This window comes from Cnephaeus nilssonii, assembly GCF_951640355.1.
Source record: "Cnephaeus nilssonii genome assembly, chromosome: 11".
Classification (NCBI taxonomy): domain Eukaryota; kingdom Metazoa; phylum Chordata; class Mammalia; order Chiroptera; family Vespertilionidae; genus Cnephaeus; species Cnephaeus nilssonii.
In genome coordinates, this window is record NC_137082.1 from 34,432,443 (window position 1) to 34,448,721 (window position 16,279).

The following is a 16,279-nucleotide window of genomic DNA, read 5'->3' on the forward strand; positions in this document are numbered from 1 at the left end:
TCAGGTGCTTTTCCTCCTGGCTGTGCTGGGGCACCCGGCGGTTGTAGCTACAACTGGAGCTGGTCCAGAGGGTGGGTGGGTGCATCAAGGTCCCAGGGGAGAGGTCAAAGGGACCAAAAAAGACAGCCTCCTGCCCCTCCTCCTGAGAGCTGCTTGTCGAGGGCTCAGTGCCGGCTGAGCCCCACACTGAGCCTTCGGAACTTGGTATCATTCAGCCCCATGGAAGCACCATGAGGCAGGTACCAGGATGGTCCCCTATTTGGTGGCCCCTCCTCCCAGTGATTTTTTAAAAAGATTTCCCTTCCCCCATCCATGTTTCTTTCCTTTCAATATCAGAGAGCTAAACTACTGGGCTGTCTGGTTCAATATTGGATTCCTGGCTGCATCATTCATTCATTCATCCATCCATCCATCCATCCATCCATCCATCCATCCATCCATGAGTACATATCAATTCTGCCCTTACAAAGCTTAGATTTTAGTCCACAAGACAGACCTTAAACAACAAGTCTAAGAAAGTAATAAGTAAATAAGCAAACTAAGGGGCTATTTTGAGATTGTCTCGAGGGCTACAAAAGGAATAAACAGGGATGGAGAGGGGAGAGGGAGGCACCACTGGGCGGTCAGGGAAAACCTTTCTGAGGAGGAAACACATCATCATTCCCCTTTGGGGGCCTTACACTCAATCACCCCTCTCCTCCCCCAGTCAGGATCTCTGTCTCTCCAGGTCTCCTCGGTAACACCTAAACCCTAGCCCAGAGAGACGTAGGGCGGGACTTCCTTCCAGCCTTCCTGAGAAGCTGTGTGGGGAGGAAGACCCACCTTAAAGGGCAGTGTCTGGGGAGAGAGCCCAGAACTCGATTCCCAGGCGAGCGGGTCATGGCTGCACTATTCCTCCTATGTTAGAACCACCTTCTGTGAATCCTCAGGAAGGCGCCATTTGCTTCTGTTTCTAACTCCACTTGTTTCTGCTCCCATCACCTCTCCCGGGACCACCTCTCCAGCCTCTGACGGGTCTCTCCTCTTCCCTCTTGCCCCTACTATCCATTCTCCACTCAGCGGCCAGAGGGTTGGGATTTTTAACTGCATATCCAATCACCTGCCTCCCCTGTTTCAAGCCCTCCCATGGGTTTTTCATGGCACCCACAGCAAGATCCAGACCCTCACTACTGCCCACCAAGCCCTGCAGGGTCTGCCCCACCCCCTGGGCCAGCCCCATCTACCTCCCGGTCCTCTGCTGGGGGCGGGGTTCCTCACACTCCGTCCTCAGATGCTGAAACACACCCACATCCTTCAACACATTTAATTTTTTTTTCTGCTATTCAATTTTTGGAAGAATTTTTTTAACTCTTAGGGAAATTTTTGGATTATAAATACTTCATTTCATTTTCCATTGGCTTTGATTTCTTAAAAGTCAAAGGACATCTAGGGTATTCTTTCAAAGTGAGAAAATGGAAGGACTTGGAAGAGTTGAGAAGGAGGAAAAGACAGAGTTGGGTTGATTAGAACTTGGGCAGAGTAGCATGGGGTTGTGGGTCCAAATGCCCACAGGTGGTCTAGAATGCCTGGACTTCTGGGGCAGCGACAGGTACTACGACAGGCCTGAGGCCTGATGGGACTTGTGCTGCTTGTTCTGGCCTTGGGCCATCACTGCATCCTCAGGTCACGGTGACCAAAATGAATGGTTGTTTTACGTTTAATAGGGAGAAGAGCCTCTGCTAAGCATCTCCACCTGGTGTGGATGATACTGGAGTTTCTCTGATAAACCAAGGATGCTCCTCAGAATTGCAGGTCTCCTGGGTCTACGAGTGTGAGTGAGGGGGTCCTGGGAGCACAGGTGGCAGCAGATTTCATGGCAGGACATGCAATGGGATGTCTCACGGAACGCCACGACTGTCCCACTTCAGTTGTAGAGGACATAAAGACACTCTAGAAGCCCCTAAAAACCTCACTTAGTTGATGTTTCTGCTACTAATCCTTAGGAACAAATCTTAATCTCAAAATTGAGTGGCATAAACCACAGTTTTAGTTTCCTCCCAGACTCTGGGGGTCAAGACAGCTTGTCTCTGCTCCACGATGCCTTGGGCCTCACTGGAAGGACAGCTGTGGGACTTGCTGTCGGGCGGACCCATCTGGAGGCTCCTCACTCATCCGCTGGTGGGTGGCGGGGGCTGGTGGTGTCAGCCAGAGCCTACCTGTGGCCTGTCCATGTGCTGGCGTCAGAACGTTAGCACCCAAGGGTGCACAATGGAAGCCGCTGCGGGGCCTGTTGATGATCTGGTTCTGGAAGTCACGCAGTGTCACCTCTGTTATGCTCATTTAGTCAAAGGCCCTTCCAGCTTCATCAAAATGGCTACTTCATCCGTCTGGTCAAAATGTCATGGAGCCCTGAGTGGCTACCACCTCCGACGTTCCCGTCTCCCTGCCTAGCGTCCCCACCCAGCCTTCAGCCCACACCTAAACGCTCAGTTGCAGGTTGACTACTATGAAGAGTACTGTTCTAGCCGTGGTGGGGGAGGGGGTCTTATGGGGGAGAGGATAATAAGCAGTTGACAGAATGAGAGGAAGGCTGAGGAGAGAGAAAAAGAGAGAGAGAGAGAGAGAGAGAGAGAGAGAGAGAGAGAGAGAGAGAGTTCGCACACACTTTTCTTTTCTTTTTTTAAAATATATTTTATTGATTTTTACAGAGAGGAAGGGAGAGGAATAGAGAGCCAGAAACATCGATCAGCTGCCTCCTGCACACCCCCCACCGGGGATGTGCCCACAACCAAGGTACATGCCCTTGACCGGAATCGAACCTGGGACCCTTCAGTCCGCAGGCTGACGCTCTATCCACCGAGCCAAACCGGTTTCGGCAGCACACACTTTTCTGCATGTTGGCTTAGCCTGGCGGTGTTGGTCATCTCTCCATCCCAGCCGCCCATTTGGTGGGACACCCATTTGGGGGGCGGGGGGGTGGGTCTCCTGGGAGGGTTGATCACAGAATGATGATGTCATCTGGAAAGCAGTGAACCAATCGCACGATGGGCCCCACTCCCCAGCCTGTGGCTCCCACACTCCACGTGCTCCAACTGCGGGAGTATTCCTGCCCCAAGCGTGCCCCTCAGCCCCTGTCACGGCCATCCCAGCCCGAGGGAGCCTCTTGTTTGAGTATGAACCTCCCAAATCCTTTTCTGCTCTGTTCATTCCCTTGCATAGTCTTCTCAAAGCCATTTGGGAATCTTGGAGAAGGCTGCTCTCCCCCCGCCCCCCTGCCCAGCCCCCACCAGGGCCCTTGTGCCTCCTGGCGTTATTGCACAGGTCCTTTGGTTGGGGAAAGCCTGAGCAGGAGAAGTGACCTTCGAAGTTGAAACCCACGACTGTACGTCAGGTCTGACAGAGGGAGGAAGATGGACAGGAAGCAGACACCATGTTCTAAATGCCTAGCAAGTGTCACCCATTATCTTGTGAAATCCCGCAACCATTCTGGGGGTTAAAGGATATTATCCTCACTTCACAGATGAGGACGTGAGGTTCAGAGAGCTTAAGTGACTTGCCAAGTTCACACAGCAATGAAGTGGAGGAACGGGCCCGAGTTTGACTTTAGAACCTGCCCTCTTTCACTTACCACAGTGAGTAGAGGCACAGAAGGGAGAAAGCCCAAAGGGCTTGGGAGAGAAATAGGACTGGGCTGGTTAGAACAGTGGAGCCGTAGGACATGGGGGTCTTGGAGACTGGCTGAAGGGTTTAGACTTTCTCCTGCAAGCAGTGGGGAGCTATGAAAGGTTCTTGAGGAGGAGATGAACCTGATGCTGGTGTCAGATATGCCGAGGTGGACAAGGCAGGCCCCAGTGGGAAGGCTGGAGCCAAGGCCTTGGAGGATGAGAGGAGGCCACTGAGATAGGCCTTCATTTCTGCTTCATCCTCCCACCACCTCCTTGTGTGAAGACGGTGCCCACCCAGCCGGAGGCCTGGGCCCCTGAAACTCTGCACTCCCAAGCCCTGTGGTCTGAGCTCAGGTACAAAGGGCACCCCGAGCTCCCAGCTGCTGCCTTCTTCCTGCCACCTGTGGGGCTCTCTGCCTGGACACAGGCTCTCCGCCGATGCCACCTGTGCCCACACTCAAAGGAGCAAACTTTCCATTTTGCACACGATTCTGAAGTAGAGTCAGTGTAAAATGTTGCTTCAACTGCATGAAAGAAAGTCTTTTTTGCATCGAATTGTGACTCAAGGACATGGTCACCCTAAAAGCCCCTCACCCCCTTGCAGATCGTTCAGGATAACCTTTTCTGTTTCAGAAACGGGGAAACTGAGGCCAAGGGAGGCAAAGGGACTAGCCCAGGGCCACATGCCAGGACAGTTCGGCAGGGTCAGGACCATGTCTTCTGAGACCACATCAAATTCTTCCAATTCAGAGCCCGGAGGACACAGAGTCCCCACGGCAGCATGCAAAATGCAGGTTCCCAGGACTGCACGGGCCGAGAAATTTACTATTTGCGAAGTGTTCCAGGGTCATGTTCTGGTGTCACACTCTGGAGAGGCAGGGCAAGCAAAGATACACGTTTTATAGACAAAGACACTGAAGCACAGAAGTCGAGTGGCTTGCTTAAGCCACATAGAAAGTGATGGTGGAGACCAGGTGAGAAGCCAGGCTCCTGGATCCCAGGTCAGTGTTGCCCCGTTTACCAACTATTGTCCCCACCTCTTTCTGATTTTTCCCAGGACAAACATTTCCTTTCATTAATTGGCTGATTAAAAGTAAGGTTTTTTCCCCCTTATCATATGCACCCCCAGTGTCTCCCAATCCCACCCCCTCTTCAGTGTTAAATAGTCCGTTCTCAAGGGTCGTGGAAGCAGGAATAAAGTCCCGGAGCCAGGAGAGCCCCCGACATAGAATCCACGCTTTGGTCAATACTGAGCACTAAGGCTGAGTTCCTGGACAGCCAGCTCCACAGTGACCAGTGTGACTGTGGGGCTCCTGAGCGAGCCCACTCCATAGTGATCACTGCTACAGTGGGAGTCTAGGCGATCCGCATTTTTAACCGGTAAAGGGTCAATCCGCATTATTAACCGGTTAAAAGTGCGGATACCAGTTAAAGATGCGGATTTTGTAATCAAAGAGAACACCATCATTTCAAGAGAAACATCAAAAGTGCTTTATTCAAAGTAATGTTCATCGCTAGCTACACATTTCCCCATCTTTCAGGTAATTTGTGGATACCGTCCCAATAGAACTTTTCTTGTTTTGAGGCAGACCATTCAGAGACCCAATTTTCCACTTCTTCGTACGTTTTGAAGTGCTGCTCAGAACAAGTGGTAATCTGAAGGAGCAAGGTCTGGTGAATACATCGGGTGGGTTAATACTTCCCAGGCAAGATCTTTTAACGTGTCTTTAACTGGTTTTGAAGTGTGTGATGGTGCGTCATCATGAACCAAAATTACTTTGCTGTGTCTTGTGGCACATTCTGGTCATTTCACGATCAAAGCGTGGTTCAAATTGATTATTTGTTGTCGGTAGTGATCAGTATTAATGGTTTCACCTGGTTTTAGAAGCTCATAATACACCACACCTTGCTGATCCCACCAAATGCAGAGCATGGTCTTCTTTCCGAAGTGATTTGGTCTTGCAGTCGATGTTGATGGTTGACCTGGATCAACCCATGATTTTGTGCGTTTGGGATTCTCAAAATAAATCCACTTTTCATCGCCAGTCACAATTCGATGCAAAAAAGACTTTCTTTCATGCAGTTGAAGCAACATTTTACTGATGACTTTTCAGTTTTCCATTTGTCTTTTCAGTCAGTTGATGTGGCACCCATTTTCCTTCCTTTAAAATCTTTCCCATTGCTTGTAAACAATTGGAAATTGTTTGCTGAGCAACATGTAATATTTCTGCAAGTTGTTTTTGAGTTTGACATGCATCTTCATCCAATAATGCTTGTAATTGTTGGTCATCAAACTTTTTCGGTTGACCTGGACGTTCTTTGTCTTTCACATCGAAATCATCACTTTTAAAGCGTTTAAACCAGCATTCACAAGTATCTTGAGATGGAGCATGTTTGCCATAAGCTTCCCGAAGTATTCAGCAGCACTTTTCTCCAAAATAATGAATTAAAACTTCCTGCAAATGCTCTTTTTTTGGCACGAAATTAGAAATTTTTAAGCGTAAAGATATCTATGACGTTAACACCTTCAGAAAATTTGATGTATGAAGTTTTAAGCTTGTTGTCAATACAACAAAATAGCATACATATCAAATCACATATATATCAACATATGTGTAACTCCATCTATTGAAAAAGATCCGCGTTATTAACCGGTACACCTAGTATGGTGAAAGTCAGAGAAGATGGCAAAAAGATGGCAGAGAAGATGCCTGGCTTGGGCATCCTGAGACCTGGTCTCAAATCTCAGTTCTGCTGCCAACTCTCTGGGTGACCTTATCCCAGCCCCATCCTCTCTGGGCCTCTGTTCTCCCATCTGTAAAACATGCACGGTCTCTAAAGGCCTTTCCCTCAATGGTGACTGTTAGAGAAACGGCGGGGACCAGACCAGAGGCCAGAGGGCCCTCTGGGAAAATCGTGGCCACTACAGGCCTTTCTCCTGGTGGCATGATCTATCTCTCTTTGCTTTCAGTTGCAGGGACCCAGTGGTCCTCCCATCTGTAGGATCAACATGGGACCACTGCCAGGACGAGGGTAAGGATGTTTAAACCCCGGAGAGTCACTGCAGAACTTTCTGACCCCATATCGAGGAGCTGTCACTTTGATTTACTCATCAATGCTCTCCCATCCCTCCAAATAGTCCCTTCATTCGAGCTTGGGTTTGGATAAGCTCAAAACTGAGAAGATGGAGCCCTCTCCAGGGTAGGTGATGGAGGTGCAGTTCCCACACTTCACCACACGGTGGAGCCATGACCCTGCTAATCCACGTTTTTTACACTTGATCTGAAGGTACTTGTGTAAAGCAGTATTTTTTATGCCAGGCATTGTGCGGGCACGTGGCTTTCAGGATCTCATTTAATTTTCAAACCATCCTTCATTACCTTCATTTTAAGTGTGGGGAAAACTGAGACTCAGAGAAGTGATCTGGATAAATGTGTGGCTGGGGAGTCAGAACTCCTGGGTTCAAACCCCAGTTCTTCAGCCTACTAGGATACTGAACCTCTCTGCGCCTCGGTCTCCCCATGTGGAAATGGGACTGTAATACATGTGGTCCTCACAACCACCCTAGGAGGTAGCTGCTATTATTCCTGTTTTCCAGATGGAAACAGGCTCAGAGAGGTTAGCTGCCTGGCTCATCTCCACACAGCTAGAAAGAGGCTGCGTGAAATTCAAACCCAGGTCTTCTGGCTCAGAGCAGGAGGCGGGTGATGTCCAGGGCCTCAGGGATGAGAGATGACTTAAGTCCTTGTCCTGGCCTACAGCTGCCTTGCCGTCTCCTTGCTGAGCCCCTACCCCTACCCCCCAGTGCTGCTCCGGCCTGTTTCCCATGGGTACCATAGGGATTGGGATGCATGAACCTGGCCCCTGTGCCACCCCTTGGCTCTATGGCTCTGCCTGTGGTGGTGGGGGGGGTGGTGGTGGTGGAGGGGAGGACACTCGGTGTGACAGACAAGAGACTCTATCCTGTAGGTGCCAGGGCTGGGGCTTGGGGAACCGGCGGTGGGAGGATCTCCCCACACCCTGCATAAAGCAACCCCAGAGCTCAGGGTGCTCCAGGCCTCCCTCATGCTACGTGGGCCTGAGGACACACTGACTGTGGTGGCTCACAGGGCCGTCTGGCCTGGTGACATATATGACAGCATTCCTTTCTTCAATCTCCTTTTGCCAGAACCATCTGAGGGTCCCTGTGGGCCTGGAGGAGAGCCACGCGGAGCCAGCTGGGGGCACAAAGAAGGGAGAGCAGAGGGGAATCTCTGCGGGGCCCACAGCACCTGCTGCCCTTGGTACAGCAACAAACGACCCGGGGAGGCCTCCAGCTGCCAAAGGCTCCGTAGTGGGAGGCGTTCTAGAAACATCCACCACAACGTTCGTCCCTCCACTCCGTTCAGGTCACAGTTGATGTGAATCTGATTTATGCAAATCTGAACTAGTGCCCTGCTAAATACTAATGAAGCGTCCCACGGTGAGCAGAAAGTGAATTTTCTTATTGTGAAGAAAGCACAACTATTCATGCTCCGGCCTCCCCTCCTTAGGAAGAATCAAGGTTTCTCCCTCGAGGATACACTCCCTCCAGCGGCCTTCTTCCCTCTCTTCCCCTTCGAAGCCAAGTTCCCCAGAGCTGTGCTTCTCAACCTTGAACTCGAGCAAGAACCACCTGGAGCTCTTATTTAAATGCAGGCTTTGGTGCCCGTGGCCGGGGCCAGGGCCTGGGAATCTGCGTTTCCAACACTGATCCTGCTGGTCCAGGGGTGTGAGCAGCGTGCGTGTTCTGGACATGTCCGGTCCTCCATCCACCTGCTTTCCAGGTGTCACCCCACAACTCGGGCCTCACCAGCTTCTCAGTGGCCTCCACGTGCAGGAAACCAGTAGACCCTCATGGGCCTCATCTTTCTTGACCTTGGCACAGACACCACTTCCTGGTCCTTGAAGCCAGTTCTTCCCTTGGCCGTGCTCCCCTGCCTGTCCTGCTGCCCCTCCAGCCACTGCACCACATTGTTTTCATATTGGTCACTCAGTGTATCCCTCACCCTGGCCACTGATTGGTTCGGAGCTCAGCATGGAACCCCAGCCAGGCCCAGGGGACAGCCGTAGACTTTGGAAGAGACGATTAGGAAAGAGATAACCAACTCCTGCTGGGTTATTAAGAGAGCGTTGGGCCTGGAGCTGCTGGGGACCATCTCTGCCACCCCTTTTGGGAGTCGGTTTGAGAGTGGAACTGATGAAGAAAGTAGAGCCAGGTCGCAGAAAGAAGCGTAGCCTGCTGAAACCACGGACCTTTGAGTTGCATGAGGCAATGACTCCCTTCCACACTTAAGTCAGATTGGGTTGTGTTTTCCATCACAAGCCACTCAGATGACCCTGACAGATGCAAGTGACAAATACATTTCAGCTCACTCTGTGTCGGCCATAGAGGGAAACAAGAAATAAATCCCTGACAGAAATTGGCCTCCCAGAGTTGAGGTGTGTGTGTGTGTGTGTGTGTGTGTGTGTGTGTGTGTGTGTGTGTAAGCAAGGAAGAGACCCATTAAAAAAACCACAAGGCAGAAAGTGAGAAAGACCAACTGCCAAGTCAAGGAGGGGTTCCTATAAGAGGTGCCCTGAAGGACTGGTGCAGCCACTGTGGAAAACAGCATCGAGTTTCCTCAAAAAATTAAAAATAAAACTGCCTTATGACCCAGTGATTCCACTTCTGAGTATATATCTGAAGAAACCCAAAACACTAATTTGAAAGAATATATACAGCCCTACGTTCATGGCAGTGTTATTTACAACTAGAGGCCTGGTGCATGAAATTTGTGCTGGGGGGGGGGGTGTCCCTCAGCACAGCCTGCACCCTCTCCAATCTGGGACACCTCGAGGGATGTCTGACTGCCTGGATTGGGCCTAAATGGGCAGTCGGACATCCCTCTCACAATCCAGGATTGCTGGCTCCCAACCGCTCTCTTGCCTGCCTTCCTGATTGCCCCTAACTGCTTCTGCCTGCTAACCTGATCACCCCCTAACCACTCCCCTGCCAGCCTGATTGATGTCTAACTGCTCCCCTGCCAGCCTGTTGCCCCCAACTTCCCTCCTCTGCCAGCCTGGTCACCCTTTGACTGCCCTCCCCTGCAGGCCTGATCCCTCCCTTGCAGGCCTGGGTCCCTCTCAAGTGCCCTCCCTTGCAGGCCTGGTGCCTCCCAATTGCCCTCCCCTGCTGGCCATTTTGTGGTGGCCATCTTGTGTCCATATAGGGGAAGGATCTTTGACCACATGGGGGCAGTCATCTTGTATGTTGGAGTGATGGTCAATCTACATATTACTCTTTTATTAGATAGGATAGCCAAACTATGGAAGCAACCTGAGTGCCCATCTATAGATGAGTGAATAAAAAAGCTGTGGTACATTTACACAATGGAATATTAATTACAATGAAATAGTAAGAATGAAATCTTACCATTTGCCACAGCATGGATGGACCTAGAGGGTATTATGCTAACTGAAATAAGTCAGACAGAGAAAGACAAATACCATATGATTTCACTTACATGTGGAATCCATAGACCAATATAAACAAACAAAACAGAAACAGACTCATAGATACAAAGAAGAGACTGATGGTTCCTAGAGGAGAGGGAGGTTGGGCGACTGAGTGAAGAAGTTGAAGGGATTGAGAAGTACAGATTGGTTGTTATGAAATAGTCACGGGGATGTAAAGTACAGCATAGGGAATATCTATATATAAAAACTCTAATATGCAAATAGACCGAACAGCGGAACAACCGAACAGCCGGTCACTATGACATGTGTTGACCACCAGGGGGCATGCGCAGAACATGGTGAAGCAGGTGAGCGGGGGTGCCAGACCAAGGTGGGGCGCCAGTCGCTGTCATTGGGGTGAGCCTCTGTTGGTTACTGAAAATTCTTCGCTCCCGCACACAATGGGGCCGATCACTTGGTGCCATCAGTGGGTGCGAGTGGCGGCTGCTGACCCTGATCGCACCTCAGGGCTTCTCCACCTCCCCCTGCTTCTGAGGGGTGATTGGGGCAGCAGCCACCGCTCGTACCCACTGCTGGTGCCAGCCCCAATCGCTCTGCGCATCAGTGTGTGGGAGCAGAGGCAGGAGTGGGGGCTTCCGGCAGACAGGGGAGGGGGTCGCAGCGGGAGGGGCTGGGCGGGGGCACGGAGGATGGGCCAAGTCCCACCTCTGTGCCCACCGCAGCCTCACGGCCCACAGTTCCTTTCAAGGTACACGAATTCGTGCACTGGGCCCCTGGTAGTCAATAATATTATACTATGTATGGTGCCAGGTGGGTGCTGGAGGTGTTGGGGGGCACACTTGTGGAGTGTATGATTGTGTGGCCAATATGCTGTACACCTGAAAGTAAATACCGTTGAATGTAAACTAATTGAAAAAAAATTTAAAGATTTTTTTAAAAGAGGCACAAAGGATGGGGAGACTTGTGGGGTGTGATCTCAGGCCTGGCTCTGGGAACCTGAAGGGATTGAAACAGAGCCGGTCCTGGAGGCCGGAGAGGAGGCCTGGGGAGGGTCCGGGGGAGCCAGAGCGGCCGAGAATGGTGGCGAGTGGATCTCTCCCCTCTCGTTCTTTCCTCCTCGCTGCCCTCCTTCTTCCCATCTGCTCTCCCTTCTGTCTTCCCACAAACATCATTTGATTCCCACTCCAGACCAGCCCCTGAGCCAGCTCTGGGCGACCCAAGGTGAAGAAACATAGGCTGCCCCGTCTTCAGAGGACTCAGGGAAGCAGCAGACCTTCCAACCGTGTTGAGTGTTTTCTGTGAAACTTGGGCAAAGTGCTGGGGAGAAAGGAGAGGAGGAGGAAGCCCCAGCGAGGGGTGGGGAGGGACAAGGCTCCCTGTCCACCAGCCAGTCCTCATTTTCTTGGGGCCGAGACCTGGGGGAGCTACTTAACCCCATAGATGTTCCAGAGCCCAGGGTTTCGGAAAATATTTGAGAGCTGAAACACAACGTGTGCTGCCTCCAAATCAGTAAAGAAAGCAGCCATGTCCAAGTTGCTGCACGTCTAATGAAATGTCTCCACGCTGGCACGCGATGGCAACGTTACTGACTGATATTCATCAGGCATAACATGACGGGATGTTGGAAATCCTTTGTTACTTTGATCTTTCTTACTTGCCAAGAATTCCTAGTAGGCAGTTCAATTTCGAGAAACTGGGGCCTGTTGTAAATTGGATGAATTACTGGTACCTGCCTGGTTTCAAACACCAAGTGGCAGCCCTTTCAGCCTTTCCATAGTGAAATAAAGACATTTCCTGTGGTGGATGGGATGGGGGTGCACAGCCACAGGTCTGTCATCGGATGGGGCGGGAGGAGGGGCGGGGGAGCCTTGGCCGGAGCGCAGCCCCACCCTCGCCTCCTCTGGTCTCAGGAGGCAGGATGACCTTGCAGGACCTTTCTCACCAGGAAGCCGAGCCGTGTTTGGGAAAAGATCCAGCTCAGGGCTTAGGGCTGCGTCAGTGGGACCAGGAAGCCTCCCTGGTGGGGATTAGCGGTCGCACTGGGGTGTCATGCCGAGATTAGTATGTCCCAGGCCCCGGACAGCTAATGCTTAATGCCTCGTTGGAGATTTTCAATGAGAAATTCATCCCACGATCCTCATGACTGGGCCTTTGTTCCTGAAAGGCAAATGCCTTCCATTCAGGGAGACGGCCTCTGCCCCGGAGAGGGGACAGGGCTGGGCGCACAGAGCTCTCCTTCCGGGATGACACCCCCAATGGCTCTGAGAGCATCAGCCTCCACCACCACCAAGGACCCCCCCCCCCCCCGTGTCCCCCCACACCCTTGTTCTCGAGGGTTTGGGTGGGGAGGGGCGCTGACACAGGCCCAGTTGTGCTGGACGCAGACTGGCATCCTCTCGTCACTGGCACAGCAAACCGGAGCAGCGCCTGGCCTGGCATTCGCGCCCAGAGCAGAGAAGCAACAGGCTCCGCGAGGCCACACAGCAGAGGGAGAAGCCCACCCTCTCAGCCACTCCTCAGACCTGACGCGTTCTCATTTCATCCCACGGCAGCTCTTCTGAGGGAGAAACCTTTCTGTTCTCATTTTATGATTTAGAAGAAGACGACGAAGAAGAAGAAGAAGAAGAAGAAGAAGAAGGAGGAGGAGGAGGAGGAGGAGGAGGAGGAGGAGGAGGAGGAGGAGGAGGAGGAGGAGGAGAAAAGGAAGAAGAAGAAGAGGAAGAAGGAGAAAAGAAAAAAAAAACCCACACACACAAGCCAGGTGAGGGCACTTGCTATGGCCTAGCTGTCACAGGGAAAGATTGGGACACACACCCTGACTCCAAGACCAGGCTTATAAAATGCACGGATTAAAAAAATGGGTGCGTTACGTCTGCAGGCTGTAATAAAAACGTATTGAGTGTGTGCTGTGTGCTGTGTGCTGGGCGCGGGGCGCTGCTCTGTGGCCCCAGCCCTCGTGGCCTCGGAGAGGGGTCATGCCCACAAGCTGGTGGGATTCCTGCCGAGGCAAGGGCACGGGGCCCCCGGGCTGGTGGGAATGCGGCAAGAAGCCCCAGACGCTCAGGGCCCCACGGGGTCCGCTGTCTTGGAGGGAACTTCTGCTCAGCGTGCTCCCTTCATTTTGTGACAGCAGCGTCCGGCTCAGAGTACAAAGCAGGCGATTAGCAGAGCCGGGACCGGAATCCAGACCGGGGTGTCCTCCGTTGCCCTGGACCGGAGTCCCGCAGCCCATGAACGTGCAACGTAGCTGTGCCCACCGCCACGCTGGGGCCTTCAGACAACACCTGGTCCAGCACCAGCAACATGTGGAGCTCCACGCTCCCGTCCTGCACTCGGGCAGACATCACCAATCACTCCCGCCAAGCCCAGGAGCGGCCTCAGGGGCTGTCCATCCAGTCCGTCCCTGTAATGAATCATAGTCGCCCTGAGACCACAGTTCTCAGACTTCCCAGACTTGGCCCCGAGGGGGAACTTGGGCCCCCTAGGGACATGCACCTTCCACGTCGGCCTTAACTGAGCACTAAGCATATTGGATGCACTGTCTCATTTAATCTTCACATTTAGATGGGAAAACGGAGGCGGAGAGGAGCGAAGTGACCAGAAACCAAGAATAATTATAGTCATCATCATCGTGTTATCATGTATCAAGGGACTGCCCGGTGCTAACCCTGTCACACACATTATCCCACCTCATCCTCACAGCCCACCTGGAAGGTAAGTCCAGTTGCCCATCCCATTTCACAGGTAAGGAACCTGAGGGTCCGTGAGATGGCAAGCCTCATAGAGATGATACAGTCAACAACAGGTGGAGAGAGAGGATTCGACCCCACCCCAGAGCCAGGCTGTGACCCACATCCTGAGAGCCGCCTTGGCACCCTTGTGACTTGCATGTTGGCACTGGGATCCAGGCACAGGGGTGTTTACCCCATTTTACAGATGGAGCAACTGAGTCCTGGGGCCAACACTAGGTCTAAGGTCACCACATGACACTCACCTCCCTGGGCTGTGTTCCTGGGGTGGGAAAAGAGAGTTCAGCACAGCCCTCGGGTCTCTTCCTCACGCCTGGAGGAAGAGGGGCCTCGGATATTTGCGGAACTGGATGCCAGGCAGCCAGGGAAGAGGAATTGCTGACTGTTCCAAGGCCACCCAGCAAGACTCTACTGGCCTGGGTTCTCCAGGTCCCAGCCCAGGTGTAGGGACGTAAGCTGCTGCCCCCTCCCTGCTCTGTGCTCTGATGGGGGACCCCTGGTCTGTGTGAGGAAAGCTAGCGCTCCCACCGGTCTCACCCTTTGCCCTGGCCACGTTCGCATGAAGAACAGGCCCACCTGGTCCCTGCTGAGCTTCAGGGGGGTGAGCAGAGGACACAGCCACAGGGTGCCCCTGAGCTCTCTGCCAGCGTGTCTGTTGCCAAGTGGCTGAGTTTCCTGTGGCCGGTTCCAGGTTGACACGGGCCAATGCACCAGGCGTTACAACCAACTCAAACAGCAGAGGCTGAAGGAGAAACAGGATATCCAAGCCCAAGGTCTGTTCTGCCCCGACAGCCGACCTCAATGTGACCTTGGCCGAAGGGCCTTCCCTGGGAAACCAAATGCTCAGATCCTGTCCTTGTGAGGCCTGGGCAAGCCACCTACCCTCTCGGAACCTGTTTCCTCAACTGGCAAATGGGGCCCAAAACCTCCTCACAGGCTTGTCGTGAGGACGAATGGTGAAAGTGTGCCTAAAGCACCCAGCCCAGTGCCAGGGACACAGCAGCTGCCAGGTGCTGGGCACCAAGAGCAGAAGAATGCGACTCGCTGCTGCCCCCAGGAGGCATGAGCTGGAACAGCCGTTCTCAATCTGCCAAGATATAGACTTGGGTTTTCTTTCCAAGTCTGCCCTTTCCTGTCTGCGTGACCTTGAGCAAGTTGTCCTTCTCTTCTAAGCCTTATGCTCCTCATTTGAAAAAGAGGGGCAGTAACACCCCATGCAAGGTTATGAGGGGATGAAACCAGATGTAGAAGGAAAAAAACACCTGGTACATAGCAAGTGCCAAATAAATGGCAATTATCAATAGTCTGCTCTGATGGCTCTGAGCTTCTGCAGGACCGTCAGGTTGCACTGCAAAGTGCTGTACAAGTGAGCTGCAGGGTTATGAGGGTCCTGCTGGGGCTGAGCTGGGGTTCAGAGATTGGGGTGGGGGTCACGGCTCATAGAAACCAGGGTAGAAGACACCTTTGAGTCATCTAGTACAATCATTCCCATTTCTGTTTAGCAATCCCAAGAAACTGGACATAGGCCACTCTTGGGTTCCCAGAACACCTGACCCAAATTATCTAGGGATGGGGCTCAAGCCCCTGTAATTTTTTTAAGGGTTATTACCTAGAGTAAAAAATTCCAACAAAACTACAAGATATGCAATAAAAGAGGCAAGTAAGTGGGGTTCGAGGTCATTGTGTGGCCTTGGATGATTCCTTTGCCTTCTCCTGGCCACAGGCTCCTCAGACTTCCCAGAAAGAAGGTTAAATCGATGAGCTCTCAGCGCCCCTCTGGCTTTGATGTCTATGATCTTTCACATGTAGTGTGTGGCTCTCCAGCAGCCACCAGGAGGGAGGAGGCCAAGTGAATGTTCAAATGCACGAGTAAGGACTGTTGTGGGTTTTAGTGGCAGGAATTCAATTCATAAGGGCCTACGCAAAAATGAAAAAAAGAGGGTGTGGGGAGAAATGTATTTTAACTGAAAAGTCTGGGGTATATACGACTTCAGGCACAGCTAGATCTGGGCACACAAATGATATATTTTCTCATTTCCTTAGTATTGGCTTTGTTCTCTAGTGGGCTATAGATAACTGTGTCTAAAGTCTTTAAGGGGAAAAAGAAAAAAGAAAAAACAAAAAACAGAACCAGCAATCTGGGGAGACCCAAATCCACCTTTGCCGGTCGTGAGCTCTTTCATTCAGTAGAGTGGCAACCTAGTCTCCATGATTCTGTAAAAAGTTCTGCTCCCTTAGGCAGCAAGATGCATCTTCATCTGAGTCTAGCTTGCACTGTCATGCACATGTGCACGTATGCACATGTGTGCTGTATGTGTGTGGACATGTACTCATACATTTGAGTAGGTATATACATGCTTCTTTAAGAGTTGTACACACACTATTGGAACTAGGATCTGGAGGACTGCA